The sequence below is a fragment of the Misgurnus anguillicaudatus genome, chromosome 7 (genome assembly GCF_027580225.2).
Source record: "Misgurnus anguillicaudatus chromosome 7, ASM2758022v2, whole genome shotgun sequence".
Taxonomy (NCBI): Eukaryota; Metazoa; Chordata; class Actinopteri; order Cypriniformes; family Cobitidae; genus Misgurnus; species Misgurnus anguillicaudatus.
In genome coordinates, this window is record NC_073343.2 from 25,303,641 (window position 1) to 25,318,831 (window position 15,191).

Sequence of the window (15,191 nt, forward strand, 5' to 3'; positions counted from 1 at the left end):
TGAGCAAAAGCAGTATCAGCTCCAAATATCGGCAGCCTGTATCGGTCATCGGCTAAGGCCGATGAAACATAAATCGGTATCGGCACTGAAAAATCCATATCGGTCGATCCCTACCCAAAAGTAAGCTGACCCAACCCAAACCGTGGGGTACTATGCAATGGAAAAGCACCAATACTGTACACACACTATATATGTCGTAGACTATAATAGTAGTCAATTTGCTTTATTCTAAGAACAAAAAAATCCCAGATCCTTCACTTCATAATACAAAGCCTCAATTCTCACCTGGTCTAAAACCTCACATGCTGCTCATCTGGGTGGAGCCTTACGTTTTTATAAATATTGTGGTTTGTTGCATAATTTTTTGTTTTGAAGTTTTTCTTTCTTGTTCACGTCATGTGTTTGTTTTGTTGCCCCACCCTAAATGTGTCGAAGTGCGTCTAGTTTAATCAACATTTCCATTACGTCTCTATTTATTCGCTTGCCATTGTTCTGTGTAAGAAAATGTGTGTGGTAACATCACTGTCATTCATTTTTTGCACGTTTCACATTCCAGTTCCTAGGCACAATGTTTATACATTTTAAACTGATTACAACCCTCCTTTAAAGATTCATTTCAACATGCAGGACCTGTTTACACCTGTTATTGCAGTTATTATCTTACGTATGTCACCTGTGATCACATGCGACTTACAGTGCATTGAAGCTATACATCATCATCAGTACTGCAATCCTCTACCAGTTGCGTAACAGATAAGTATAGTAATACTACTATTAATAATAATCAACATACAATAATAATAAAAACCAAACAATAATCTTAACACATAAATGTGTAAGCATTTTAAGGTCACAACAAATTACATACCGCATCAGGAGACAAGCTCAATGTTTTTACCCAAACATTAATTTATACTGCACTTAGATGTATGTGCTTTAATGATCTATATTTTTGCAGTCTGATGTTGGGTATACTAAAGATGCTCTGTGCATATTTAGTTTAAAAGGAAAACACCACCGTTTTTCAATATTTTACTATGTTCTTACCTTAACTTAGATGAATTAATACATACCTATCTTTTTTCAATGCATACATGTAATCTTTGTACAGTGCATCGTAAATATGTTAGTATTTAGCCTAGCCCCCATTCATTCCTTAGGATCCAAACAGGGATGAATTTAGAAGCCACCAAACACATAAAAACATAGTAAAATATTGGAAAACGGTGGTGTTTTCCTTTAAAGCTGCATGTAAGTTTAAGTCCAATGTTTTAGCTCAGTGCTTGATTGATACTTGAAATGGCAATCATTTGCTGCTGACCAGGGCACATCGTTGAACACCTCAGTTAAAATGTTTATGTACTGTGCGGTCGATCGAAGGCATATTTTCTCATATAAGTTTATCTTAGGTGCCACAGGGGTCTATTTAGGTGATAAAATGGTATCTGGTTTATGCGATTACTTTAGTATTTTCAGAAAAGTAACAGCCGAAAGTAATGCCAGACTCAATAAAATGGCCGTTCACCCCTGCCATATGGATAAGTGTATGTGAGTGTTCTCGAAAGAGATGCTGCGAGCTCGCCTTATTGGTATTTAGTGAAGGGAGATCCTATAAGCACTGTCAAGCAAAACAGCCCCTGAGCCAACATCTCCTGAAGACCACTAACAGCTGTTGCTAAGCAACTTCAGCATCTGCAGCAGGGCAAATCCTCTTAAAATACACAGACACACATGCACGCAATTTCAGTGGTTCAATTCAACATGCAAATAGAGCAGACATCTCGTATACAAAAAGACTTTGGGATTTTATCTGCAATGCAATCAGGATTTTTGCATTAGGTAAATTCACGATCATGGCGGTGGCTGGCCTGGGAAAGCTACTATAAGCATCATTAAAAGATTTTTATGTGGACCTGTTTATTTATTTGCTGTTGCATGTGGAGAAAAATGTGTATCTGACAGATTGTGTTCAAGTTTATTCTGTAAGTTAAAGGAGCAGTATGTAAGAAATTTATATCAATTAATCATAAAATGGCCCTGATATGTCACTAGACATTAAGAAATCATTTTCATTTCAAATACTTATATCACTCACAACAGTGGTCTGGCCAGGATATTGTCATTTAAAAAGTGGAGTTGCAGCCCTCAAGTGATGTTTATGTTGTCATTTTGTGTATTGGCCACCAGTTGTGTGATTGCAGTACCAGTTTTAGCCACAAGTTTTGTGATTGCAATTCCAGTTTTGGCCACAATCCTACATACTGTTCCTTTAATGTTTGTGTGGGTGACGTTAATGTATTTTTTTTATTTGGCATGTATAGATATGCAAGTTTAGTGTTCACTAAGAATATATATTAAGACATTTTTTGTTTAGCTGTGCTGTAAATATTACATTCCTACAGACATGGTATTTTTACAATTAATATATCTAGTAAATATCCTAAAAGTCAAAGAGGATGGTGTAGTGGGCAGTGCTCCGACATATGGTGCAAACGCACTTTTGGTGCTCAATCCCTTACCCCTTTCTCCACCCTGTACTTTCCTTCCCTCTTCTTATTGTCTATCAAATAAATGCAAAAATGCTTTTTTATTACCTATTTATCCTTAATTCTACACTGTTTGTTTCCTTAAGTCTCTGCTGTCTGTTTTAAAATCTATTTTCTGCAAAGCTGCTTTGCAAAACGATGCAAAAATGTGAAAGGAGCTACGAAAATGAATTTGAATTTTATTTGAATTGAATTTGAACTTAATGTTTGAGGCAATCTTTGCAATTGTGTGCATGTCGATCAGGCCTACACAAAATCTGCACCCACAGAATTCCACACAATGCACTTTAAATTCAAAGCCATCTACAAATCTTCCACCCCCTGCGCTTTGTTTGTTAAATATTTTGGCAAACCTGATTAATGCTTTCTGATACAAATTAAGAGTGTGGTATTCACAGCTCCATTTAACACGTCCTACCATATTTAATTCCATTATGCACACGGGGGTTTTCTCAAAAAATCAGTGCAGATACAAAAAATAAAGCCTGCTGATTCCATCTGGGCCTAGTAATGGGTGTGAAAGTCGTTTTACTCAGTAACAGAGATGAGTAAACTAAGATGATGTGTCTATGTCTGTTGCTTCATTTTGTTGAGAAGTGAAACAAGAAAGAAGTGTAGCTATTTCTTGCAGTAACTGTCTGCTTGGTGTTGCTTGCATGAACCACAAAAAAAAAACAGTATTGGGTCAATTTTGACAAGGGCACTTTTTCGTGTATGATACCGATGTCGATACCACAACCTTGAGTATCTTTCGATACCGATCCAATACCATCTCTATCGCCCTTTTAATCATTTAAGCTGCAAATAATACATTTGTTAGAACTACAAGAGCTACAGAACTCAAATGTTTTACTGTGCAAATTCAAGACTCAATGAAACATTGCAATACTGCTGCTTCATTTTTATTTAAATGTTTTAAACAGACTCTAGTAGCAGCATTTTTAGTTAGTCAGCACAAAAATTCAAAATTAAATTTAAGGTGTAACTTTGGACAATTTAAAGTGCAACTTTGTGCAAATTCATGTTGTTCAGCAAGTCGCGCTTTATGACAAGTTACCATGACAGTTAAGGTCCATGTTGGTATCAGATCGGATTGTACTCCCCGACTTCTACAATATTCAATCCAGCCATCTTCGCCAATATCGGACTAATATCGATACCGAATATCGGATCGGCCCGCCCCCTAATTTTAACCCAGCGATATGTTCTGTCCAATATTTACCCATTATGGGTCAAAAATAGAGTGTACAGCCTTATTTCTAGCACACGCTTCCTACCTGTCTTTTAAAGGCGGAGTCCACGATGTTTGAAAAACGTGTTGGAAAAGGAGACGGGCCGACTACCAAAACACACTTATAGCCAATCAAATCAGATCAAATGCCGGGTTGCGTATGTGTGGGGCGGGTCTATCAACAGAAGGTCCAGATTCTATTGGGGTAGGGGTGTGTTTGTTTAGGTGATTTCAAATATCAACATTGGCCTTCAAACATCATGGACTCCGCCCTTAAAGGGTTAACCAAAAAAATTCTGTCATCATTTACTAACCATCAACAAGTTGTTCCTGTATAAATTTCTTTGTTCTGCTGAAAAACAAAGGAAGATATTTTTAATAATGTTTACCATTAACTTCCATAGTACTTTTTCCTACTGTGGAAGTCAATGGTGCTCCTGCTTGATTACAAATATCTTACTTTGTGTTCAGCAGAACAAAGAAATGTATACACTGTAAAAAACGTTGCTATTTTTTCAACCCAATGGCTGGGTTAAGGTGATTAAGTCATTTTATTGGGTTAATTTCTAAAGTGTTGGGTTAGCCAGCTCGCAAATTGTTGAAGCAAATAGAGAAGTAATTTAAACTGCAATTCATCGACTGGTCGCTAGACTGACTCCAATAGGGAGTCAATTCCCCTAGACCCTCATGTTAAAATCTTCAAACAAAAATAATATAAAGCCTCGCACAAAAAGTGTTTTTGGTCTGTATAGCTAATTTTGTCCTTCATGACAACTGTGAGAGGGTGAATTGTTTTTTTACTCATCCGTTTATATTAAGCCTAGTTCTGCATAATTAAGGGCGTGGCCACTTGAGTGACGGGTGAACTGCCACTGCTGTCACTACCGTCAAACTAGGCGAGCGTGGTTTCAGCACCCAGCCACCTCAACTTCACCCACATCCCGCCTCTTTACCCATTTTCGGTTATTAGGGAGTTATGCGCAGTGACGTGTGGCCAAGATGGCAACGACAAACTCCGCCAACTATTGGCTTTAAAAAAGCTGTTCACGAACCTATGGGTGACGTCACGGACACTACGTACATATTTTTTACATGATTGTACCTCAATAAACATTGAAAACAATATATTTTTATTTATTTAATAATGATACAATAAAATAATAATAAAAAATAATAATAGCTCGACTGCTGAGCCACTTTTAACCCGACTGGCTGAGTAGAGAAAGTAACCCAATTCATTCAATTCAAATAACCCACAGTTGGGAAGGTGCTGCACTATCCCATACTTGGGTTACTTGTTGGGTTATTTTTAACCAAACATTATTAATTGTGTACATAGAGTGAGTAAATGATGACATAATTTTTATTTTTGTGAAACTACCTGTTGCGAAAACATTTCATATTAAACAATAATCATGATGTGATTTTTCTAAGACCATGCACCACTTGTCTTACAATTTCTGTCAACCTTACACTCAAAAAACATCTAAAAAAAAAAAAAGGTTAAGCCTATATAAGGATGTAAACTAAAATATGGTAATGCCATCTAGCACGTTGGCCTGAAAGAGGAACCTCAAATAAAGGATGTACCAAATTTAGACTATAATACATTTCTCTAGGTGGAAGTTGTCATGCTGGCATGTTAAAATTTAAGGATGTACCATTTCAAGGACATTTCCCAACCGTAGTTCTGCTTTCAAATGTACACTATTCCTGCAGGTGAGTTTAGTTCCCTTAAAACAATAGCATGACTGTCAATACCTTTCCTGGAATATCTTATTAAAGATTAGTCAATTTTCTTAGAAAAAAATCCAAATAATTTACTCACCACCATGTCATCCAAAATGTTGATGTCTTTCTTTGTTCAGTCGAGGAGAATTTAAATGGACTTTAATGGACCTCAACACTTAACACTTAACTCAACACTTAACAGTTTCAACGGAGCTTCAAAGGACTCTAAACGATCCCAAACGAGGCATAAGGGTCTTATCTAGCTAAACGATTGTCATTTTGTACAAGAAAAATAAAAAATATGCACTTTTAAACCACAACTTCTCTTCTTCCTCCGGCTGTGTGAAGAGCCAGTGCGACCTCACGTAATTGCATAGTGACGTAGAAAGGTCACGTGTTAGATATATGAAACGCACATATGCGGACCATTTTAAACAATAAACTGACACAAAGACATTGATTATTATCATTCGACATACAACAACGTCGGAACACTCGTCCTCTTTCTCCACACTTGTAAACACTGGGGCTTAGATTCCTCTTGACGTGATGAAGTTTTTGCGTGAGGTTGCGATGGTGCATCACAGGATGGACGAGAAGTTGTGGTTTAAAAGTGCATTTTTTTTTTCGTGTCAAAAATGACAATCGTTTCGCTAGATAAGACCCTTATGCCTCGCTTGAAATCGTTTGAAACTCCGTTGAAAAAACTGTTAAGTGTTGAGTTAAGTGTTAAGTGTTGGGGTCCATTAAAGTCCATTAAAATGAGAAAAATCCTGGAATGTTTTCCTCAAAAAACATAATTTCTTCTCGATTGAACAAAGAAAGACATCAACATTTTGGATACATGGTGGTGAGTAAATTATCTGGATTTTTTTTTAAGAAAATGGACTAATCCTTTAACTTGCATGGCAAGAGTCTGATGCATTTAACAGGTTCTTCCTTGCCTAGTAAATCTGCTTTGGTCTTAATGAAGACCCCGAAAGAACGTTACGGAGAAACGAAGGTGCTTTCGAATCGAAACATTATACTTTCATGATGTCTGTCATTTCTAACAGGGAGAAAATGAAATGCCACATTTGAGTGTCTGTCTTTAGGAAGGGCTTAATAATGAAACTCTTGAGCTATGAGATGTGACACATTTGGCCCCTGACTGTGGCGTCAGATGGAGGGAATGCAGAAAAAGAGAGAACGAAAGAGAGAGGTTTTGAGGGGGTTTAAAGAGAGTAAGCCTGAGAGGCTCCTGTCATGCTCTAGTTGGCCTGCTGAAAGATGGTTGAGACATATTTAAGAGGGTGGGTAGGGGTCTGTGCTGGGATTCTCCTTCACTGAGCAGCTTTAAGGCTGGACAGAGACGGCAGCAGTAACAGGCTCGACTCAAACAGCACTTTCATAGCCCACACGGAAGAGAATGTTAATTCACAGAGAGAGGAACATAACCAAACACAGCCTTGTGTTTATTGCTGCTAGACCTGTTACACACACATCACAGAGGTGTAAAGAAAGAACATATGTGTGTATGAGAAAATAACTTGCATATCTGATGCATATTTACATCATCACACGTGAATGCACATGAACAAATATAAGCATGCATGCTGCTGAAAATAACCTAGGCAAAGGAGTATTATAATGTAACCATACTGTGATTTGTTAACTTGTCATATTGAATTAATACTTTAAATTAGAGATTTTTAAAATCTGCAGACACACATCCAAATAAATAAATAAACATTTTAAATGTTATACAAAAATAAAGTCACCACTAGTTGCCAAAAGTTATGTCCAACTTGATCTATTTGCTCTTTATTCAATTATTTTATTTAAGGATTAATCCATTTTCTAACAAAAAATCCAGATAATTTACTCACCACCATGTCATCCAAAATGTGGATGTCTTTCTTTGTTCAGTCGAGAAGAAATGATGTTTTTTGAGGAAAACATTCCAGGATTTTTCTCATTTTAATGGACTTTAATGGACCTCAACACTTAAGAGGCATAAGGGTCTTATCTAGTGAAATGATTTTCATTTTTGACAAGAAAAATAAAAAATATGCACTTTTAAACCACAACTTCTCATCTATATCCGGTCCTGTGACGCGCCAGTGCGACCTCGTGTAATTGCGTAATGACGTGGAAAGGTCACGTGTCACATGAAACGCACATTTGCGGTCAATTTTAAACAATAAACTAACACAAAGACAATAATTAGTATCATTTGACATACAACAACGTCGGAACGGTCCTCTTTCTCCACACTTGTAAACACTGGGGCGTAGTTTTGCCAACCTCATCCGTGACCTCTTGACGTGATGACGTTTTGCGTGAGGTCGCGCTGGCGCATCACAGGACCGGAGACATATGGGAGGTTGTGGTTTAAAAGTGCATATTTTTAAATTTTTTTGTGTCAAAAATGACAATCGTTTCGCTAGATAAGACCCCCACGCCTCGTTTGAAATCGTTTAGAGTCCTTTGAAACTCCGTTGAAAAAAACTGTTAAGTGTTGAATTAAGTATTACGTGTTGGTGTCCATTAAAGTCCATCAAAATGAGAAAAATCCTGGAATGCTCTCCCCAAAAAACACAATTTCCTCTCGAATGAACAAAGAAAGACATCAACTCCCTGGATGACATGGTGGTGAGTAAATAATTTAGATTTTTTCCTTAAGAAAATGGACTAATCCTTTAAAGATGCGTTAAAAAACTTGTGCAACTTATTAATGCATTGGTGTGTTTGGAGTATAAATGGAAACTCAGCTTTGAGATGAATTTAAGAAGGACTGGCAAAAAATGACACATAACACATGTGCAATGTTTATAAGGACTTTGACTATGCAATATTACAACAAAAGAGGATCAACAAATATTAATAAAAATTGCAGTCAATGTATGTTATAGTAACTGTGAGTGAGTTTTTTGTTTTCTTTGGATTTTTTTGAATATTTGAATAAAACTGATATTCCCTAATACACTGTGGGTTACACTTTTGTCCAATAAATATCTCAAAAGTTTAGTGTTTTGTCCATGTTGTACCACAAATCTCATATATTGATGGTTTAATCTAACCTGAAGGGGCATTAAAAGCAGATATTGTATACATATACATGCCGTGACACGATTACGCATCTGGTCCGAACTTAACTTTCGGTTAATGTTTGTTTAATAGTCTGACTAGTTGCTAAAACTTAACTCTTAAACAAATACCTAGTTGAAAATAACAAATATTTTGGTTTCCTAGGTAATCTACGCGTTGTTTATTTTGCTTGTTATATAAATAAACTACTTTAAACGGATTTTGTTGTTATTTATTCTTAGCGGAGTTTACCGGAAATTACGTGTTTTCCACGAAAGCCGCTTGTTTATGTTGTTACTGCTGAATCCGTCTATAGGGATGACCTCATATTTTTTGTCTCAAAAGTGCATAACTCAGTTGTAAAAATCATTAAACAATTCCATAAACGTTTCTTAGTTATAAAAAAGCTTTTTTATATTTACTTTTTGTTATTGCACTTTAATTGTAAAGGTGTTCCTACAATTAAATACAACCAGTTTGTGACTTATATTTTCCTTTGTCCTTTTTTAACTAGAATCACCCTGCTATAAAAAAAGTAACTTTTACTCTGAGTAAACTACTTGTACTCAAGTAAAATATCATTAAAGTAACTGTACTTTTACTTGAGTAGAATATTTTATTACTCTTTCCACCTCTTCATAAATATATACATACAGCTGCGGAAAAAAATAAGAGACCATTTGAGTTTTTCATAAGGTTAACTATTTATAGGTATGTGTTTAAGTAAAACTATCAAATTTCCAAAATATTAATTTTATGGAATAACCCTGATTTTTACCTGTCTTTTACATTGCTGTTGTTGGGTGACATCTTTCTTCAATTCAACAGACACTGGACAAAAACTGTCGTAATACGTGTAAAAATGACGATTAAAAGGCAGAACTGGAGTGGTCTCATTTTTTTCTGCAGCTAGTGTGGTAAACAATAGTATACATTGATTCTAAAGTCTTTTATAACCACATGTGTATTGGTTTGTGTATTGTATTCGAGGTGTTTGGAGGTAATTGGCTACATCTAACACAGTACCTGATGTTTACCACAGTAAATCAAACAGCCAAAGTGTGTACGCAGATACCACTTACCAGACTATAGACTGCCTCCTATAAATGTGCTCCGTTGTGACACACGAGGATTGCTCCCTCCTCCTGTAACACAAAAAATATTTTCACATCACTGACAGAAAGTAAATATTCTCTCCTTTTTAGAGTCAGCAAAAAAAGAGCTCTCAGACAGGGGTAATTTGTCTTCTCCTCAAGGGTATTCATGGAAAGGACTGGAAGGAGCATCCGGGTAAGTGACAAGTTACTGCACAAAATAAAGAAGTTTTGGGGGGAGAGAATGCAGTCCTGAAAACTGGAACCACTTGTTGTTCCAAACACAAACTGGTGCTGATACCTCAGAACAGCAATGCAAACGCTCCCCTGCTGCCGTGGTAACAGAGCTTAGGATGGATGGCAGAATCAGCTGTAACAAAAACCGATAAAGCAAGGCTCACGTCTATAGGATTGTCATACATACATGCTGTACATGCATACATCCTTGAAAAGCACTTACAATAGTAACAATATTCATCTACTGAGTTCCTGTAGCTGAAATAGGAGAGCATCTAGCTAGAAATGCCAAGGTCATGGGTTCAATTCCCAGAGAGCACACAAACATTTTAAATGTAGACCCTAAAGGCCCTTTAAGTTACTTTGGATAATGCATCTGCTAAATGCATAACTATAAAATAATTTTATCGCACTGTACCTCAGTTGGGAAATGGGATAGTTGATGAGAAATTATAGCTAGAAGTATTAGAGCCGAGATACGAAGAGTCTAGTTATGTTTTATTAAATGCCCTTATCCAGAGCTTGTGCACCTACGAGATGCTGGTGCTTAATATTTCAGTGGCAGACATTGGAATTCTGACTGTGGTGAACGAGAGATGTGTGGCTCCTGTCTCCACAAAGTCCAATTCGAATGATTTATGAGGGGTTTGGTCATTGGTATCCCAGTCAGCTGCCAGGATGATATCTGATGCTCTGTTTGCTTATACAGTTTGGGATGACAAATTCTCTGCACACGAAACAAAGCAAGTCTTGTCAGATCAAGTCTTTAAAGTCTTTATAAAGTCTCATGTGGTTTTTTTGTGCCTAAATTATTCATAGTGAATTTGCCAATTCTTTCACACCCAATTTTTCACCTCTCTTAAAAAAGTTGTTACACATGAATGCACTTATGCACTGTTTATTTCTGGAAATAAAAAAACGAACACAAAAGCGAACAGAAAACCTGTTTTTTTAGTGGAGCACCAGTGAAGGTTAAAAATGGTTTCAATTCTTTTAACTCCAATAGAGGGACACCGAATTTTGTATTTCCTTATTATTTGTTTAACAATTATAACTTAAAGGGACACTAATTTTCCAGCTCCCCTAGAGTTAAACATTTGAGTTTTAACGTTTTGGAATAAATTCAGCTGATCTTCGGGTCTGGCGGTACCACTTTTAGCATAGCTTAGCATAATCCATTGAATCTGATTAGACCATTAGCATCACGCAAAAAAAACCCAAAGAGTTTCAATATTTTTCCTATTTAAATCTTAAAGGAATAGTCTACTCATTTTCAATATTAAAATATGTTATTAGCTTAAAGGGGACATTCCACAAGACGTTTTTAAGATATTAAATAAATCTTTGATGTCCCCAGAGTATATTATGTGAAGTTTTAGCTCAAAATACCATATAGGTAATTTATTGTGGCATGTTAAAAAAGGCACTTTATGGGTCTGAGCAGAAATGCACCGTTTTTGTGTGTATCCCTTTAAATCCAAACGAGCTGCTCAGGTGGGCGGAGTCTCAAGCGCTCACGCTGTAGCATCGAGGAAGATTCTCTCACGAAAGAAGTTAGTGAGCGATGTTAAGCATTATATATTTGAACAAGTTTAAAAAGTCTGTCATGTGATGGTGTAACACTGTTCCTCCGAATGGAGAGTGACGGCAGCACGGAAGGGGTGTGTCCAGGGGAAACTTGAGTTGTCTATACAGAGAGAGATTGTGGAGTTGTTGTGGCGTGTTGTTAATAAACGAATGTTCATCTGAAGAAATCGCATATTAGTGGTCATTTTACATGGTGTCAGAAGTGACGGAATATGGCGAAGTTTAATCCACCATCGAGTTTTTCCTTCGACAAGCCGACGGAATGGATGGATTGGAGACAAAGATTTCAGCGCTTCCGAACAGCTACAAAGCTGGACAAAGAGGACGGAGAAGTGCACGTGAGTTGTCTCATTTACGCCATGGGGAGCGAAGCAGAGAACATTTATAAATCGTTTGTGTTCGCGGAGGAGAGACAGAAAAATGACTTCGCGATCGTCTTGGAAAAGTTTAATGAGTACTTCTTTCCGAGGAGAAACGTCATACACGAACGAGCATGCTTTCACCAGCGCGTGCAACAACCCGGGGAAAGAGCAGAAGCGTTCATCAGAGCGCTATATGAGCTGTCCGAGCATTGTGAGTTCGGCGCTATGAGAGACGAAACAATTCGCGACCGCATAGTGGTCGGCATCTTGGATAAAGATCTCTCTCGGAAGCTGCAATTGATTACCGATCTCACGCTAGCACAAACAATCCAGACTGTTCGTCAATCGGAGGAGGTGGCCACACAAGTTAGCATGCAAGGTGAGACGGTGAGCATGGTCAGAGCAGTTGCCAGCACAAGTAAAAAACCTGTGAGGGGACAGCGCAAACATAAGGACAAAATTCGAGGCGACAGTCATGGAAAATGTGGACAGTGTGGAAATGCTGTGCATGCAGGCGATGAGCGCTGCCCCGCAAAGAAAGGTAAATGCCACAAATGCCACAAAATCGGACACTGGGCTAGAGTATGCCACAGTAACAGGTCAGTCAGAGAGGTCACTGAATGTTTTGACCAACCCTCATACTTTCTGGGTTCAGTTTACAATGTAAACAAACTAGAAGAGCAGTGGATGGTGCAGCTGCTGATAGGGGAGACCCCTGTAAAATTTAAAATAGATACGGGTGCTGATGTAAATATTGTAGCGGAGGAGACTTTCAGCACATTAGTCCCAACAAAAGCACTAGAGCCAGTCAATGTTACGCTGAATAGCCCAGGGGGAAAGCTAGCCTGCATTGGTCAGTTCCAAGCCACCGCAGTGTACAAAGGACGGTCGTACCCATTTTCTGCTTATGTGGTCCGTGGATACAATGTCAATAACCTGCTAAGCCGGACGCTATCAGCTGACATGAACCTTGTACGGAGAGTGGAGGAGGCAAACAGAGTGGCTTCCGAGCACTACGATGCATTTGGTGAGCATGGCACACTCAAGACCGACCCTGTCAAAATTCAGTTAAAAGACTCTGCATCACCATTTGCAGTACATGCTGCGAGACGTGTTCCAATACCAATGCTGGAAATGGTGAAAGAGGAGCTGCAGAGGATGGAGAAGAATGGCGTCATAGAGCGGGTGACACAACCAACGGAATGGTGTGCGCCAATGGTTCCTGTTCTGAAGAAAAATGGCAAAGCCCGCATTTGTGTGGATCTTAAAAGATTAAATGAAGCAGTAAAACGAGAACATTTTGTGCTACCTACAGCAGATGAGATTATTGCTAAACTGAGCGGCGCCAAAGTTTTCTCCTCCTTAGACGCAGCCAGCGGATTTTGGCAGATCCCTCTCCATCCAGATAGCTGCAGACTTACCACTTTTATCACGCCATTTGGTAGATATTGTTTCAGGAAGCTTCCTTTTGGGATTTCTAGCGCCCCAGAGATCTTCCAGAGGAAAATGCAGGAGACGCTCCAAGGGCTGGAGGGGGTAGAAGTCTTCATGGATGACATACTGGTCTACGGGTCTTCCCTGGAACAACACGACTCCCGCTTGGAACAAGTGCTGCAGAGAGTGGAGTCTACAGGGTTAAAACTGAATCCTGAGAAGTGCACATACAGACAAAGCCAACTTCGGTTCCTGGGACACATTATTAATGAGACGGGGGTACAGCCAGATCCAGAAAAGGTGGATGCCATCAGGCAGCTGCCACCACCCAAAAATGTGCAGGAACTGAAGAGGGTGCTTGGCATGGTAAATTACTTGGGAAGGTTCATTCCCAACCTCTCAACTGTCTGCCAGCCGCTGTATGAATTACTCAGACAGAAAAGTTTGTGGATGTGGACACACACGCAGCAGACAGCTTTTGAAAACATCAAAGAGCTGCTCATGAAGGCACCAGTTCTTGCATTTTATGATATCACTAAGACCACTGCCGTCTCAGCTGATGCGAGCAGTTATGGACTTGGAGGGGTGCTCATGCAGCTTCACAATGAAGGATGGAAGCCGGTAGCATACTGCTCCAGATGTCTCACTGATGCAGAAACTCGATATGCACAAATCGAGAAAGAATGTCTGGCTGGCGTGTGGGCGTGTGAGAAGTTTGAGAAATATCTGTGCGGCCTGGATGAGTTTAAGCTGATGACAGACCATAAGCCACTGGTTCCTCTCATTAACAATAGGAGCCTTGACAATGTTCCAGTACGATGCCAGAGACTTTTGATGCGTCTGATGCGATTTAAGCCCAAAGCAGAATATGTACCAGGCAAGACGCTTGTCGTTGCAGATACACTGTCGAGAAGCCCACAAACTGCTCACACTAAGGAAACAGAAACACATGCTGAGGTGGAGCGTTATGTGAACGTGGTAATACAGGGTATACCTGCGACGTCCCATAAAATCGACTGTATCAGAAATGCTACAACAGAGGATGGTGAGTTGCAAGCCGTAATCAAGCTGATCAGAGCTGGATGGCCACTACACAAGAGCCAAGTCCCAGTAGCAGCCAGAGAATACACAGTCGCAAAAGCGGAGCTCTCAGAGCATGATGGTTTAGTGATCAAAGATAGGAGAATCGTTGTGCCAAAGGCGATGAGATCTGAGATTTTGGAGAAGATTCACGAAGGTCACCAGGGCCTTACAAAGTCTAGAGAGAGAGCACAGGAGTCAGTGTGGTGGCCAGGGATTTCAGCGGATATAAAGAATGCTGTGCTGTCATGTCAGATATGCCGTGAGCTGAGGAACGCACAGCAGAAGGAGCCCCTGATCTCCACACCGCTCCCGGACAGACCCTGGAAAAAGATTGCAGCTGATCTTTGTGAACATCGTGGACAGAATTATCTAATTGTGTCTGATTACTATTCCAGATTTCTAGAGATACTACACTTACCTTCCACAACGACATCTCAGGTCACACAAAAGTTGAAGGCCGTCTTTGCCAGATTCGGGATTCCAAATGAGGTGGTGAGTGACAACGGTCCTCAGTTTTCCAGTGCTGAGTTCCAGGAACTGGCCAAGCACCTGGATTTCAAACACTGTACATCAAGCCCTCACCACCCCCAAGGTAATGGTCACATCGAAAGGGCTGTGCAAATAGCAAAACGAATCCTGAAGCAGACAGATCCTCTGGTAGCTCTCATGTGCTACCGATCAACCCCATGTGCCACTACAGGAGTCAGCCCGGCGGAACTTCTTATGGGTAGGAAGATCAGAACAACGCTTCCAACCCTAGAGAGAAATCTTCAACCTAGGTGGCCAAACAGGAAGTCTGTCATGTTAAAAGACAAAA

General features: G+C 39.3%; 1 protein-coding gene across 3 annotated transcripts in view; it reads right to left on the reverse strand.

Annotated features, from left to right (window-relative positions):
• Nucleotides 1–15,191, reverse strand: part of fut8a (fucosyltransferase 8a (alpha (1,6) fucosyltransferase)) — a 133,310-nt gene that overhangs the window by 71,755 nt on the left and 46,364 nt on the right. For all 3 annotated transcript variants that reach the window (XM_055171929.2, XM_055171928.2, XM_055171930.2), the window contains exon 2: nt 9,660–9,722. The gene's annotated coding sequence lies outside the window, so the exon portion shown is untranslated. The remainder of the gene's footprint in view (nt 1–9,659; nt 9,723–15,191) is intronic.